Raw genomic sequence first — 12,888 nt, 5'->3', positions numbered from 1 at the left:
GATATCTCAGAAATCTTTGTTCAGGAAACTGAAGGAACAAAACCAGACTGGGCATGTCACTGATAGCAAAGCACCAGTCCCAAGAAAAGATTGTTAGTCATTTTGGCAGCTGTGGTATAGCTCTGTATAGAAATACTGTCTATGTGACCTTGTCCTGTCCACTGGAAACATTGTTTATGTTCTTTTAGGAATATCACAGTATGATTACCACCAGGGCTGATTTTCATTTTCTCAAATCCAACTGCCTATAAGAGGGTAACTCCAAGAAGCAAGCCAATTTTCACAGCAGTATCCTGGAAAGACTTGAAATGATACAGCAGGCATAGGAATGAGTGAGACTGAACATTTGAGAAAGTCTACATGAAAATTAAAGTCTACTTAAGAAAGGAGTTAGGACTTGTTATGGACTGAATATTTCTGTCTACTACTGTCCCCCCTTCCCCCTCCCCCCCCCGCCAAATTCATATGTTGAAATCCTAACCAATAATATAATGTTATTAGTAGGTGGCACCTTTGGGAGGTGATTAGGTCATCAGGATGGAACCTTCATGTTTGGGACTAGGGCCCTTATAGAGACCCTAGAGAGTTCCTTTGTCAATTCCACCATTCAAGGACACAGTGAAAGGATAGCTGTCTCTGAACCAGGAAGCAGGCTCTCAACAGACACCAAATCTGCCCATGTCTTTTTAAAAATTTTTTTTTAAGTTTATCTATTTGTTTTGAGAGAGACAGAGACAGTGAGAGTGGAGGAGGGGCAGAGGAGAGAGGGAGACTGAGAATCCCAAGCAGGCTCTGCACTGTCAGCTCCGAACCTGATGCGGGGCTTGAACTCACAAAACCATGAGATATGTCCTGAGCCCAAACCAAGAGTCAGGTGCTTAACTGACTGAGCCACCCAGGTGCCCCTCTCATTTCTTGATCTTAGACTTCCCAGCTTCCAGAACTGTGAGAAATAGGGGCGCCTGGGTGGCGCAGTTGGTTAAGCATCCGACTTCAGCCAGGTCACAATCTCACGGTCCGTGAGTTCGAGCCCCGCGTCAGGCTCTGGGCTGATGGCTCAGAGCCTGGAGCCTGTTTCCGATTCTGTGTCTCCCTCTCTCTCTGCCCCTCCCCCGTTCATGCTCTGTCTCTGTCTGTCCCCAAAATAAATAAAAACGTTGAAGAAAAAAAAAAATTAAAAAAAAAAAAGAACTGTGAGAAATAAATATTTGTTGTTTAAGCACTCAGTCTATAGGGGTGCCTGGGTGGCTCAGTCGGTTAAGCATCTGACTTTGGCTCAGGTTGTGATCTCAAAGCTTGTGAGTTTGAGCCCCGCATTGGGCTCTGTGCTGACAGCTCAGAGCCTGGAGCCTGCTTCAGATTCTGTGTGTGTCTCGCTCTCTGCCCCTCCCCCACTCATGCTCTGTCTCTGTCTCTCTCAAAAAGTAAATAAATATTAAAAAAAATTTAAACACTCAGTCTATGTATTTTTGTTATAGCAGCCAGAACAAATTAAGAAAGGCTCTAGAACTTTTTTTCTCTACATACCTAGGCTCCAATTCACTACCTCAATAGAAGATGGAGAGTTTACTCTGTAGAGAGGTTGAATTAGAGAGACTAGTTTTGGGAATATGAGAAATAGCAAAGGGGAGGGAGATTCTACTGGAAGTGAGGGAAAGTTTACACAATTAATAGTTAGACTCTGGCCTCCCGCCCCAGCTCAGTTGTCAGAAGACTAATTTTTGGGATTAGAAATGGGAAGATTCTTCTCTCGGGATGCCAGTTGTTCCAAAGAAAAAGCTTACAGATACGGCAGCAGGGAAAGTGGGCCCCAAAAGAAATAGCTGGGTCCTAGCCTGATCACCCTATAGTGAAGCCCACATTTAGTTTCTAACTGGCTTTTTTTGTGCCTTACTCTTAAACATGGACAGCACCTGACGACCATGAGAGACTTGAGAAAAGTATTTAATATGGATGAGAAAATAAAACAAACATTTAAAACATCTAGAGGAGAAGAAGCAATCCGAGGAGAAGATATTGAATCCATGAGATAAGAAAACGGTACTTTAAACATGAATATTCAGTGGTCAAGAAAGAGGGTGTTTTTTTTATACTAAAAATACATTAGCTAATCTAAAAATTAAATTAATAGAAGCCTTGGAAGATAGACTTCTCCTTCACAGTAGGAAAAAAAAGGTCTGAATTAGGAGAGAAAGTATAAGGAAAGTACCAGAACCAATTTTCAAATAAAAGAGTTCCCAAAAGACAGAACATAGAAAAGACAAGAGGAAATAATCAAGGGAAAAAATACAAGAAAATTTCTCAGAACAGAAGCACAGGAGTCTCCAGATTGAAAGAGCCCACTGAGGGCCCAGCAAATTGAATGAACAACAACAACAAAAATCCCACACAAAGACAAAAAATCGTGAGATTTTCAAATGTTAGGGTTAAAAAGAAGGTTCTAAAACTCTAGGGATGAGAGGGGAAGTGATCATATACAAAGGAGAGGAAAGCTGGACCACCATAAGGCAATGCCTTCAAAATTGCAAGGGAAAATTAAATCCAATCTAGAATTCTTTTTTTTTTTTTAGTGTTTATTTATTTTTGACAGAGAGAGAGAGAGAGAGAGAGAGAGCATGAGCAGGGGAGGGGCAGAGAGAGGGAGACACAGAATCCGAAGCAGGCTCCAGGCTCCAAGATGTCAGTACAGAGCCTGATTTGGGGCTTGAACTTGCGAGCCAGGAGATCATGACCTGAGCCAAAGTCAGAGGCTTAACAGACTGAGACACCCAGGTGCCCCTAGTGGTGCTCCTTTCTTGGCAGAAATTATTCTTCACTATTTATCGCTAAAATCTTGTTAGAAATGCAGAATTCAAACCCCAGAATCTGAGATTCATTGTGCCAGAATCTAACTTAGTTACCTTGGCGCATATATATATATATATATATATATATATATATATATATTTATTTTTTTTTTTAGCGCTCCAGGTAACTAGGTTGTTAACTAATGGTCTGAGCAAATCATAATTGTATTCCTACTTATTTAATATTTGTGACTCAGTTAACAGAATCAGTGTTTCTCAAAAATTTGTATTCATATAGATCACCTGGGGGGGGTCTTTTTTTTTTTTTCAACTTTTTATTTCAAAATAGTTGTAGATTCACAGGAAGCTGCAAAGACAATAGAGAGAGCATCTGGGTACCCTTCACTCAGTTTCCCCTAATGGTTACATTTTGTGTAACTATAGTGCAGTAGCAAAACCAGGAAATCCATATCGGTACAAATATAGAACTATTCCATAACCACAAAATTCTGGCTTATATTATCCCTTTACAATCACATGTACTCCTTTTTCTCCACTTACCATTTAACCTCTGACAAGTAATCTGTGTTCCATCTCTATTTTCTGTCAGGTTGAGAAATGTTATATAAATGGAGTCCACAATATGTGGCCTCTTGAGATTGGCTTTCCTCACTCTGCATAAATGCCCTTGAGACCTATACAAACTGTTGCGTGAAGCGATAGTTTTTTCCTTTTCCTTTTTATCTTGAAATAATTATAGATTCACAGAGGATTGCAAAAACAGTACAGAGAACCCCTGTTTTCCACAATGGTACCATCTTAGATAACTATAGCACAATGTCAAAAGCAGGAAACTGACATTGGTACAATCCACAGATCTTATTCAGATTTTATCAGTTTTATGTGCACTCGTTTGTATGTCTATGTAGTTTTATGCAATTTTAACATGTGTAGATTCATAGAACCAACACCATAATCAAGATTCAGAACTACTCGATCACCACTCAGATCCTTGTGTTACCCCTTTAGGGTCCCCATCCCCCTTCCCTCTTCTTCTCCATCTCTAACCACTGGCAACCATTAATCTGTTCTCCATCTTTATAATTTTGTCATTTCAAGAATGTCATATCAATGGATTCATGCACCTATAACCTTTTCAGATTGGCTTTTTTCCCCCACATAGTGTAATGCCCTTGAGATCCATTAACTTGTTGCTTGTATCAATAGATTTTTCTTTTTTTCTTGAGGAATGGTATTCCATAGTTTGTTTGTTTCAGGACATTTTGCTTGTTTCCATTTTGGGGCTATTACAAAGGAATCTACCATGAACAATCATGTACAAAAAGTATGCATGTGTGTGTATGTGTGTGTTTAAAAAGCCCAGCCTCCAGACTAAGTAAATCAGGATCTCAAGGGTAAAGCCTGACATCAGTTTTTTTTTTTTTCCAACGTTTTTTTTATTTATTTTGGGGACAGAGAGAGACAGAGCATGAGCGGGGGAGGGGCAGAGAGAGAGGGAGACACAGAATCGGAAACAGGCTCTGGGCTCCGAGCCATCAGCCCAGAGCCTGACGCGGGGCTCGAACTCACGGACCGCGAGATCGTGACCTGGCTGAAGTCGGCCGCTTAACCGACTGCGCCACCCAGGCGCCCCGTGACATCAGTTTTTTAAAAGTTTCCTTGAGAATTCTCATGTGCATCAAAGATTTCTAAAACTTAATTTAGAACCTAAAATCAAAAGCCTTAAAACGTTAAATTTTAGAAATCTGTAAATTCTGCAGAATCATTTATTAGCGACAGTATCATTATTATGAAACTGCGAGATGCTAGGCATTGTACTTATTTAAACCTCTTAACCCTGTGTGGTGTATATTTTACTCTCCCTTTACATATGAGGAGGCTGAGAGGTGGGTGAAATGGGTAATTGTGGTAAAAAGGTAAAAACATCCTTAAAATTTTTTTTTTCAATGTTTATTTATTTTTGAGAGAGAGAGAGACAGGGCATGAGTGGGGGAGGGGCAGAGAGTGAGAGGGAGACAGAGAATCTGAAACAGGCTCCAGCCTCTGAGCTGTCAGTACCGAGCCCAATTCCGGGCTGGAATTCACGGACTGTGAGATCATGTCCTGAGCCAAAGTCAGACGCTTAACGGACTGTCCTTTTATAAAATAAGTAAGTCCTGGGAATGTAATGTACAGCATAGCAACTATATATGATTATAATATATAGTATGTATATAATAATATATATAGTATAATGTAATATAGTATGATTATTATATGAATATAATGTAGTATAGATTATATATTATATTGTATATATTATATAATCTATAATATAATATAGATTATATGTAATATAATACCGTATTGTATATTTGAAATTGCTAAGAGAGTAGATCTTAAAATTTCTTATCACAAGAAAAAAATTGTGACTCTGTGGCAATGGATGTTAACTAAACTAATTATTAAGGTAATCATTTTGCAATATATACAGATGTGAAATCATTATGTTGTACACCTGAGCCTAATATATGTCAATTATTTCTTAAAAGAAAAAAATCATTCCTTAGAGATATCTGTTAAGCATCCTATATTATAAATTAATTGTAGTTCAAGAGAGAAAACTTTCAAGAAAGGGGTATTCTTTTCTCCTTTTAACTCAAGAAAATATCTTAGGATAGAACTTCAAAGAACCTTACAGGAAAAAAAATCCCACAATTTATAAATTATAAAGAAAAAAGGATTTGTTTTCAAAACGGTATCTTACACAATTAGGAGCCAAGTGAACTTAATTACCATGCAAATGATTCAGAAAGGCAAATTAACTGTAGTAGGATACTTTGGTCTATATCTGAATTTTGATTCCCTATATCCATACAACTCAGTGAAATGTGAACAAAGAAAAAGGAAATGATCTGTATCTCGGGATAGCCACATTCATTGACCAAGCTACCTTACTAAAGTGTGTGGACCAGAAGGAAGTGAGGGAGAGAGACTCCAAAATCTCTTCAAGTAGAAGTTTTGAGAAGACTGTCCTAGTGCTTCACAATACCACATGCCAGGGATACCAAACGTCAGCATAGAATGTTCACTGAATTATTTGATTATTGGCTAATTGTCAGATGGCCTGAGAGAGAGAGAGAGAGAGAGAGAGGAAGAGAGAAAATGATGGCTTCAGCCTTTGCCTGTGAAGTTCACAGTTTGAGCCTGCCAGATCTTCCCTTCCTGACTGCATGTCTTGCAGATTTTGGATTTGCTTAGATGGCCCTCATAATCAAAGAAGCTAATTCCTTGTGAACACACACACACACACACACACACACACACAGAGAGAGAGAGAGAGAGAGAGAGAGAGAGGGAGAGAGAGAGAGAGAGAAGATTGAAGGGTTGGGGCTGAAGACATAAATTTTGGGAGTCATGATTGTAGAGATGCTTATCTCACAAAATTGGTTGGGATCACCAATAGAGAGTACATAGAGAGAACATGAAGGGAAATGATTGAGTCCTGAATGGCCCAACATTTAGAGCTCCAACAGAGCAGGGAAGCCAAAAAGAACATGGAAAAGGAGTGGTCCCTGAGGTAAGAGAGAATGAGAGAACTGTCATGTCACAGAAGCCCCTAGAAGACGGTGTTTCAAGAAAGGAGAGGCCAAATGAGTCTAATACTGGTGAACTGTGGAGTAAAGTAAGGTGGCCATTGGATTTGATAATGACAATGACTCAGTGTTTGTATAATACATTTTGGAACACTTTTGTGAAAACTAGAATGTCAGTTTTTTCTTACATGAGTCATTGGGAGGTTGTTATGGTCATTATTATCTTTCTTTTTTTTTAACGTTTATTTATTTTTGAGACAGAGAGAGACAGAGCATGAACAGGGGAGAGGCAGAGAGAGAGGGAGACACACAATCGGAAGCAGGCTCCAGGCTCTGAGCCATCAGCCCAGAGCCCGATGCGGGGCTCAAACTCACGGACCGTGAGATCGTGACCTGAGCTAAAGTCGGACTCTTAACCGACTGAGCCACCCAGGCACCCCTATCTTTCTTTTCTTAATGAGGAACCTAGGTTCAGATTTCAGGGAATGGCTCAAGCTTAAAGTAGCTAGTTATGGCAGACCTGGGTGAGAACCAGATTTCTTCATTCCAGATAGGTTCTCTGATTCTAAATCCTGGTTGGCATAGGAATCACCTGTGGAGCTTTCTAAAAATGGAGCTACTCTGAGCCTACTACAAATATGTCTCAACAAGGAACTCTGGGGAATGAGCTTTAAAAAGAAAGAAATACAACCCAGTGAGAAGTTCTAATGAGTGGCCAGGATTGAGGGTCACTCAGTTTGTAGTGTGTTCTGAGCAACCTTACAATTAGACTTCCTAGGATTAAAGTCTATGCAGTGTTTGCTTAACCTAGTTCACAAAGATCAGCTGAACTGTCTTTGAGCTTCCTCAGGGTGGAAATGCTAATTAACCCAACATGTTAATGCCTCAGTTCAATCTGCTAAGGTGTTTTTCTTATAATTAGTCTCCTGCTTCTGAGTGGAGAAAGCATTTCCCCAAAGACACTTCTTTCCTTTGCAATTGAACTTCCAAATTAAACTTAGTTGTCTCATCAGGTGAATTTCCATGACCAGGTCCTCAAGAATCATTTTGGGGTAGAGATGCGACTGATGGGAACGTGTGGAGATAATGATCTATTGTAAGTTCATGAAATAAGAATGGTGTCCAAAACAGTATTTTTACCTATTACAAAAGAGAAAAATGTGCTTTATAGGTAATTTAAAACAAGGACTCAAATTTATTAAATTCTGAGGTAATTTTTCTAAAATTTTAGCAACGTATGTTCACTCACTGGGCATTTCCAGCCTTTCCTTCCTTCCCTCTTTCTTTTCTTTTCTTTTCTTTCTTTCTTTTCTTTTCTTTCTTTCTTTCTTTCTTTCTTTCTTTCTTTCGCACAAGCAGGGGAAGGGCAGAGAGAGAGAGGGAGAGAGAGAATTCCAAGCAGGCTCTGTACTGTCAGTGCAGAGTCCAATGCAGGGCTCTAATTCAGGAGCCATGAGATCATGACCTGAGCCAAAATCAAGAGTTGGACATTTAACTGACTGAGCCACCCAGGCACCCCCATTTCCAGCCCTTCTGTAAGAAGAGGTCCTGCTGTACCTCTTCTTTTTCCTGGGAGTGGTCAGTCCACCCTAAAGCAACCTCAGGACTAATCCTCAGACATGGCCCCTCAGGAGGACCGTTTTGCATTTGCCTTTCATTTATTATTCGACAATGTATTTTTCCACCTCTTCCTCTAAGGACTTAATACACATTAGAATCACCTGTGAGTTTTTTTAAAAAAATGATGCCTATGCCCCTACCTCAAGGAGTTTGATTTCCTTAGCTGCTGCTTCTATAACTGTATGTTTGGACTTGTACAGTAGCCTCCCCACCTTTAGTCTGTTAGCAAACTAATATATACTACATATTACTGACAGGTAAATCTTTCTAAAACCTAAATTGATGTGTTTAAAAGATTAAAGGTAAAAAATGATCTTCTGCCTCTCCTCACCATGCACAAAAATTAACTCAAAACAGATCAAAGATTTAACTGGAGGAGCTGAAAGTATAAAATTCTTAGATGAAAACCTAAGTATGAACTTTGTGACCTTGGATTAGACAATGATTTCTTAGACTTGACACCAAAAGCACAAGGAATAAAAGAAAAAATAGATAAGTTGGGCATTATTAAAATTAAAAACTCCTGTACCTCAAAGGACACCCCCATTTCCCACAGACTGGGAAAAAATTTCCAAATATATATCTGATAAGAGATTTGTACCTAGACATATAAAGAGCTATTACAACCTAATACAAAGATAAATAACCCAATTTAAAATAGGCAAAGGAAGAGGCATTTCCCGAAAGATAGGTGATGGCCAACAAGCAGACAAAAAGATGCTCAACATCACTAGTCATCAGGCAAATGCAAATGAAAATCACAATGAAATAACACTTTGCACCCAGTAGGATGGCTATAATAAAAAAGTTAGATAATGACAAGTGTTGGTGATAAGATGGGAAAATTGGAACCCTTGTTCATTGGTGGGAATATACAATAGTGCAATAGCTTTGGAAAATAGTCTAGCAGTTCCTCAAAAAGTTCAACATGGAACCATATGACCCAGCAATTCCACTCCTGGGTATTTATACCCAAGAGAATTGAAGACATGTATCCACACAAAAACTTGTATGCAAATCTTCAGAGCAGCATTATTTATAATAGCCAAAAGGTGGAAACAATCCAAATGTCCATCAACTGATGAATGGATAAATAAAATCTGATATATCCACACAATGGAATGTTATTCATCAATAAAAAGAAATGAAGTACTGATAACATGCTGCAACATGGATGAACTTTGAAAATATACCAAGTGAAAGAAGTCAGTTCCAAATGACCATATTATGACATGACTCCATTGATATGAACTGACCCAAATAGGCACATCTATAGAGACAGACAGTATATTAGTGGTTATCCAGGGTTGGAGGGAGAAGAGGTAGTGGGGAGTGATGGTTAGGGGTAGGGGGTTTCCTTTTAGGTAATGAAATGTTCTCAAATTGACTGTAACAATAGATACCCAACTCTATGAAGATACTAAAAGCCACTGGACTATACACTTAAAGAAATTACCTTCTAAATTGAAGAAGATATAAAGAAATGGAAAAACATTCCGTGCTCATGGATTGGAAGAATAAATATTGTCAAAATGTCAATACTACCCAAAGCTATCTACACATTCAATGCAATCCTAATCAAAATTGGACCAGCATTCTTCTCAAAACTAGAACAAGCAATCCTAAAATTCATATGGAACCACAAAAGGCCCCGAATAGCCAAAGTAATTTTGAAGAAGAAGACCAAAGCAGGAGGCATCACAATCCCAGACTTTAGCCTCTACTACAAAGCTGTCATCATCAAGACAGCATGGTATTGGCACAAAAACAGACACATAGACCAATGGAATAGAATAGAAACCCCAGAACTAGACCCACAAATGTATGGCCAACTCATCTTTGACAAAGCAGGAAAGAACATCCAATGGAAAAAAGACAGTCTCTTTAACAAATGGTGCTGGGAGAACTGGACAGCAACATGCAGAAGATTGAAACTAGACCACTTTCTCACACCATTCACAAAAATAAACTCAAAATGGATAAAGGACCTGAATGTGAGACAGGAAACCATCAAAACCCTAGAAGAGAAAGTAGGAAAAGACCTTTCTGACCTCAGCCACAGCAATTTCTTACTTGACACATCCCCAAAGGCAAGGGAATTAAAAGCAAAAATGAACTACTGGGACCTTATGAAGATAAAAAGCTTCTGCACAGCAAAGGAAACAACCAACAAAACTAAAAGGCAACCAACGGAATGGGAAAAGATATTTGCAAATGACATATTGGACAAAGGGCTAGTATCCAAAATCTACAAAGAGCTCACCAAACTCCACACCTGAAAAACAAATAACCCAGTGAAGAAATGGGCAGAAAACATGAATAGACACTTCTCTAAAGAAGACATCCGGATGGCCAACAGGCACATGAAAAGATGTTCAACGTCGCTCCTCATCAGGGAAATACAAATCAAAACCACACTCAGATATCACCTCACGCCAGTCAGAGGGGCCAAAATGAACAAATCAGGAGACTATAGATGCTGGAGAGGATGTGGAGAAACGGGAACCCTCTTGCACTGTTGGTGGGAATGCAAATTGGTGCAGCCACTCTGGAAAACAGTGTGGAGGTTCCTCAAAAAATTAAAAATAGACCTACCCTATGACCCAGCAGTAGCACTGCTAGGAATTTACCCAAGGGATACAGGAGTGCTGATGCATAGGGGCACTTGTACCCCAATGTTTATAAGAACACATTCAACAATAGCCAAATTATGGAAAGAGCCTAAATGTCCATCAACTGATGAATGGATAAAGAAGTTGTGGTTTATATATACAATGGAATACTACTTGGCAATGAGAAAGAATGAAATCTGGCCTTTTGTAGCAATGTGGATGGAACTGGAGAGTGTGATGCTAAGTGAAATAAGCCATACAGAGAAAGACAGATACCATATGTTTTCACTCTTATGTGGATCCTGAGAAACTTAACAGAAACCCATGGGGAGGGGAAGGAAAAAAAAAAGAGGTTAGAGTGGAAGAGAGCCAAAGCATAAGAGACTCTTAAAAACTGAGAACAAACTGAGGGTTGATGGGGGGTGGGAGGGAGGGGAGGGTGCGTGATGAGTATTGAGGAGGGCACCTTTTGGGATGAGCACTGGGTTTGTATGGAAACCAATTTGACAATAAACTTCATATATGGAAAAAAAAAAAGAAATTACCTTCTGAGTTTTTTGAACACCTTAGCCTGATTTTCACTGTTATCTAGGGTTAGGGCTTCTGCTCTGTTCAAACTTTAGCTTTATCTCCTTTTATCCTCCATCTGTGCTAGGTGACAGCCAAACTGGACTTCTCCAAATTTCTCCAACAGGTCTTGTGCTCTGCTTTCTTCTCGTAATGTACCTCCTTTCCCCCTCTGTGTGTCGTGCCATATCCTCAAAAGTCCAAGTGAGGTGCCTTCTCCTCCATCTCTGCCCATCTCAATCCCCATGCTATGTTTGCTCAGTCTGCTATGTGCTTAGTTTTGATAGAAGATGGAGGAAAACCTTGCCTCTCCTCCTCCACCTTCTTATTCCCCAGGGTGTCTCTTTCATTCTCTCTTCTTAATTATTGCAAAACATGTGAAAAATGTAGTCAAAACTACTTTTGGGGGAGGAGTGGAAGAGTTCAAAGTACACTTGTATTTTTCATTTTGCTTAAGTTGTTTGTAAAAATGTTCATATGTTCCTATGCTAGAGTGCATGGAGACGCTGACCATCAAGGTCAGGTTGCTCCAACCAGAACATACCTAGAGTGAGAGAAAGCTGGGAGTGAGTCAAGATTCCAGATGTCCGCTTACAAAAGCTCCCCTTTCTCTGGAGGGAGTGGGATGGCAGGCACATTGAGTAGTTCCTCAGCTGGGGGTCCTCCCACACCATCTGCTGCTGACCTTGTGTGACAGCCCATGTGCCTGGTTGCAGGAGGCCATGGGCAGCTCCCAGACACAAGAGGGGAACAGGAGGACTACCCCTCGATAGCTTTGCCTAGAGTGTCCCTCTCTTCCTTTACTCAGGATGCAGAGGGTATTTTCCAGGTGGCGATAATAAAGTACAAGAGGAACCTAATGATTTGTCTTTAATCACATGTGTTAGTTGTGAAATTAGAAATTTAAGAGGGGAAGCAGGAACACAAAACCCTACTCCGGAATCAGAAAGAAAACTTGAAGAGTGTCGGGTGTGCAATTTTAAGGTCCCAGATTTTTACAGAAACTTGAGAATTCAAGAATTGTTTTGGTTGAATTTACCTTTCCATTCTAAATGTCCCTAAATTAAGATTTTGGAAAATTATAGAAGTTTCTGGTTAAGGTAATTTAAAGTGAAGTTTGCCTTACACTCCAAAGCATTATAGTTTTTTTCTCATTGAAAATTGCTTGAGTAATAGTTGGTGTGGTAAGAAATTCCAGTACTAAGGAAGCAAATATCTGGTTTGTATGTACAGCATTTAGCTGATCATCTCTTTGTGTTTTCTAAACGAAAAAGCACTATACCATGAGTAAAAAGGCGTGGGCTATGGGGTCAGACAAGTCTAGGTTCTAGCCTACTGGGTGTTTTCCCTTGGGTAAATTGCTTAATCTATCTGAGTCTGTTTCTACAACTGCTGACCTCCTGAAAGGATTGTTTATGAGGATTAAACAAGATAATAATGATTAATGATTTAGCATACAGTGTTTGGAACTTGGATAAGTTTCAGCAATTGGGAACTAACAAGAGAAGTGCATATACATGTTCTTTTTTACTCAATTATAAGCCCTTTCAGGACAGCAACCAGTTTTTACCCCCGCAATGCCTAACAGAGTTGAGACTCAATAAAGTTTGTTGAATGAATGAGTGACTGAGCAAGTGAGTGAGTGAGTGGAGTGGTCTTTATTGAAGTCCCTGATATAAATAAGTAATGAAACTTTCAGTGGTGCGA

At 39.5% G+C, this 12,888-nt stretch overlaps 1 pseudogene; it reads right to left on the bottom strand.

Moving 5' to 3' along the window:
• LOC124527196 (protein Smaug homolog 2-like) overlaps positions 1 to 11,883 on the bottom strand; it is a 34,449-nt pseudogene extending 22,566 nt beyond the window's left edge.
• Between the last annotated feature and the right edge of the window lie 1,005 nt (positions 11,884 to 12,888).

Source organism: Lynx rufus, unplaced genomic scaffold, assembly GCF_022079265.1.
Source record: "Lynx rufus isolate CCGP_SWC_20201006 ecotype Redwood Valley unplaced genomic scaffold, mLynRuf1.p SCAF_5, whole genome shotgun sequence".
In the NCBI taxonomy this organism is placed as follows: domain Eukaryota; kingdom Metazoa; phylum Chordata; class Mammalia; order Carnivora; family Felidae; genus Lynx; species Lynx rufus.
This window is presented reverse-complemented; position numbering and strand designations above follow the sequence as displayed.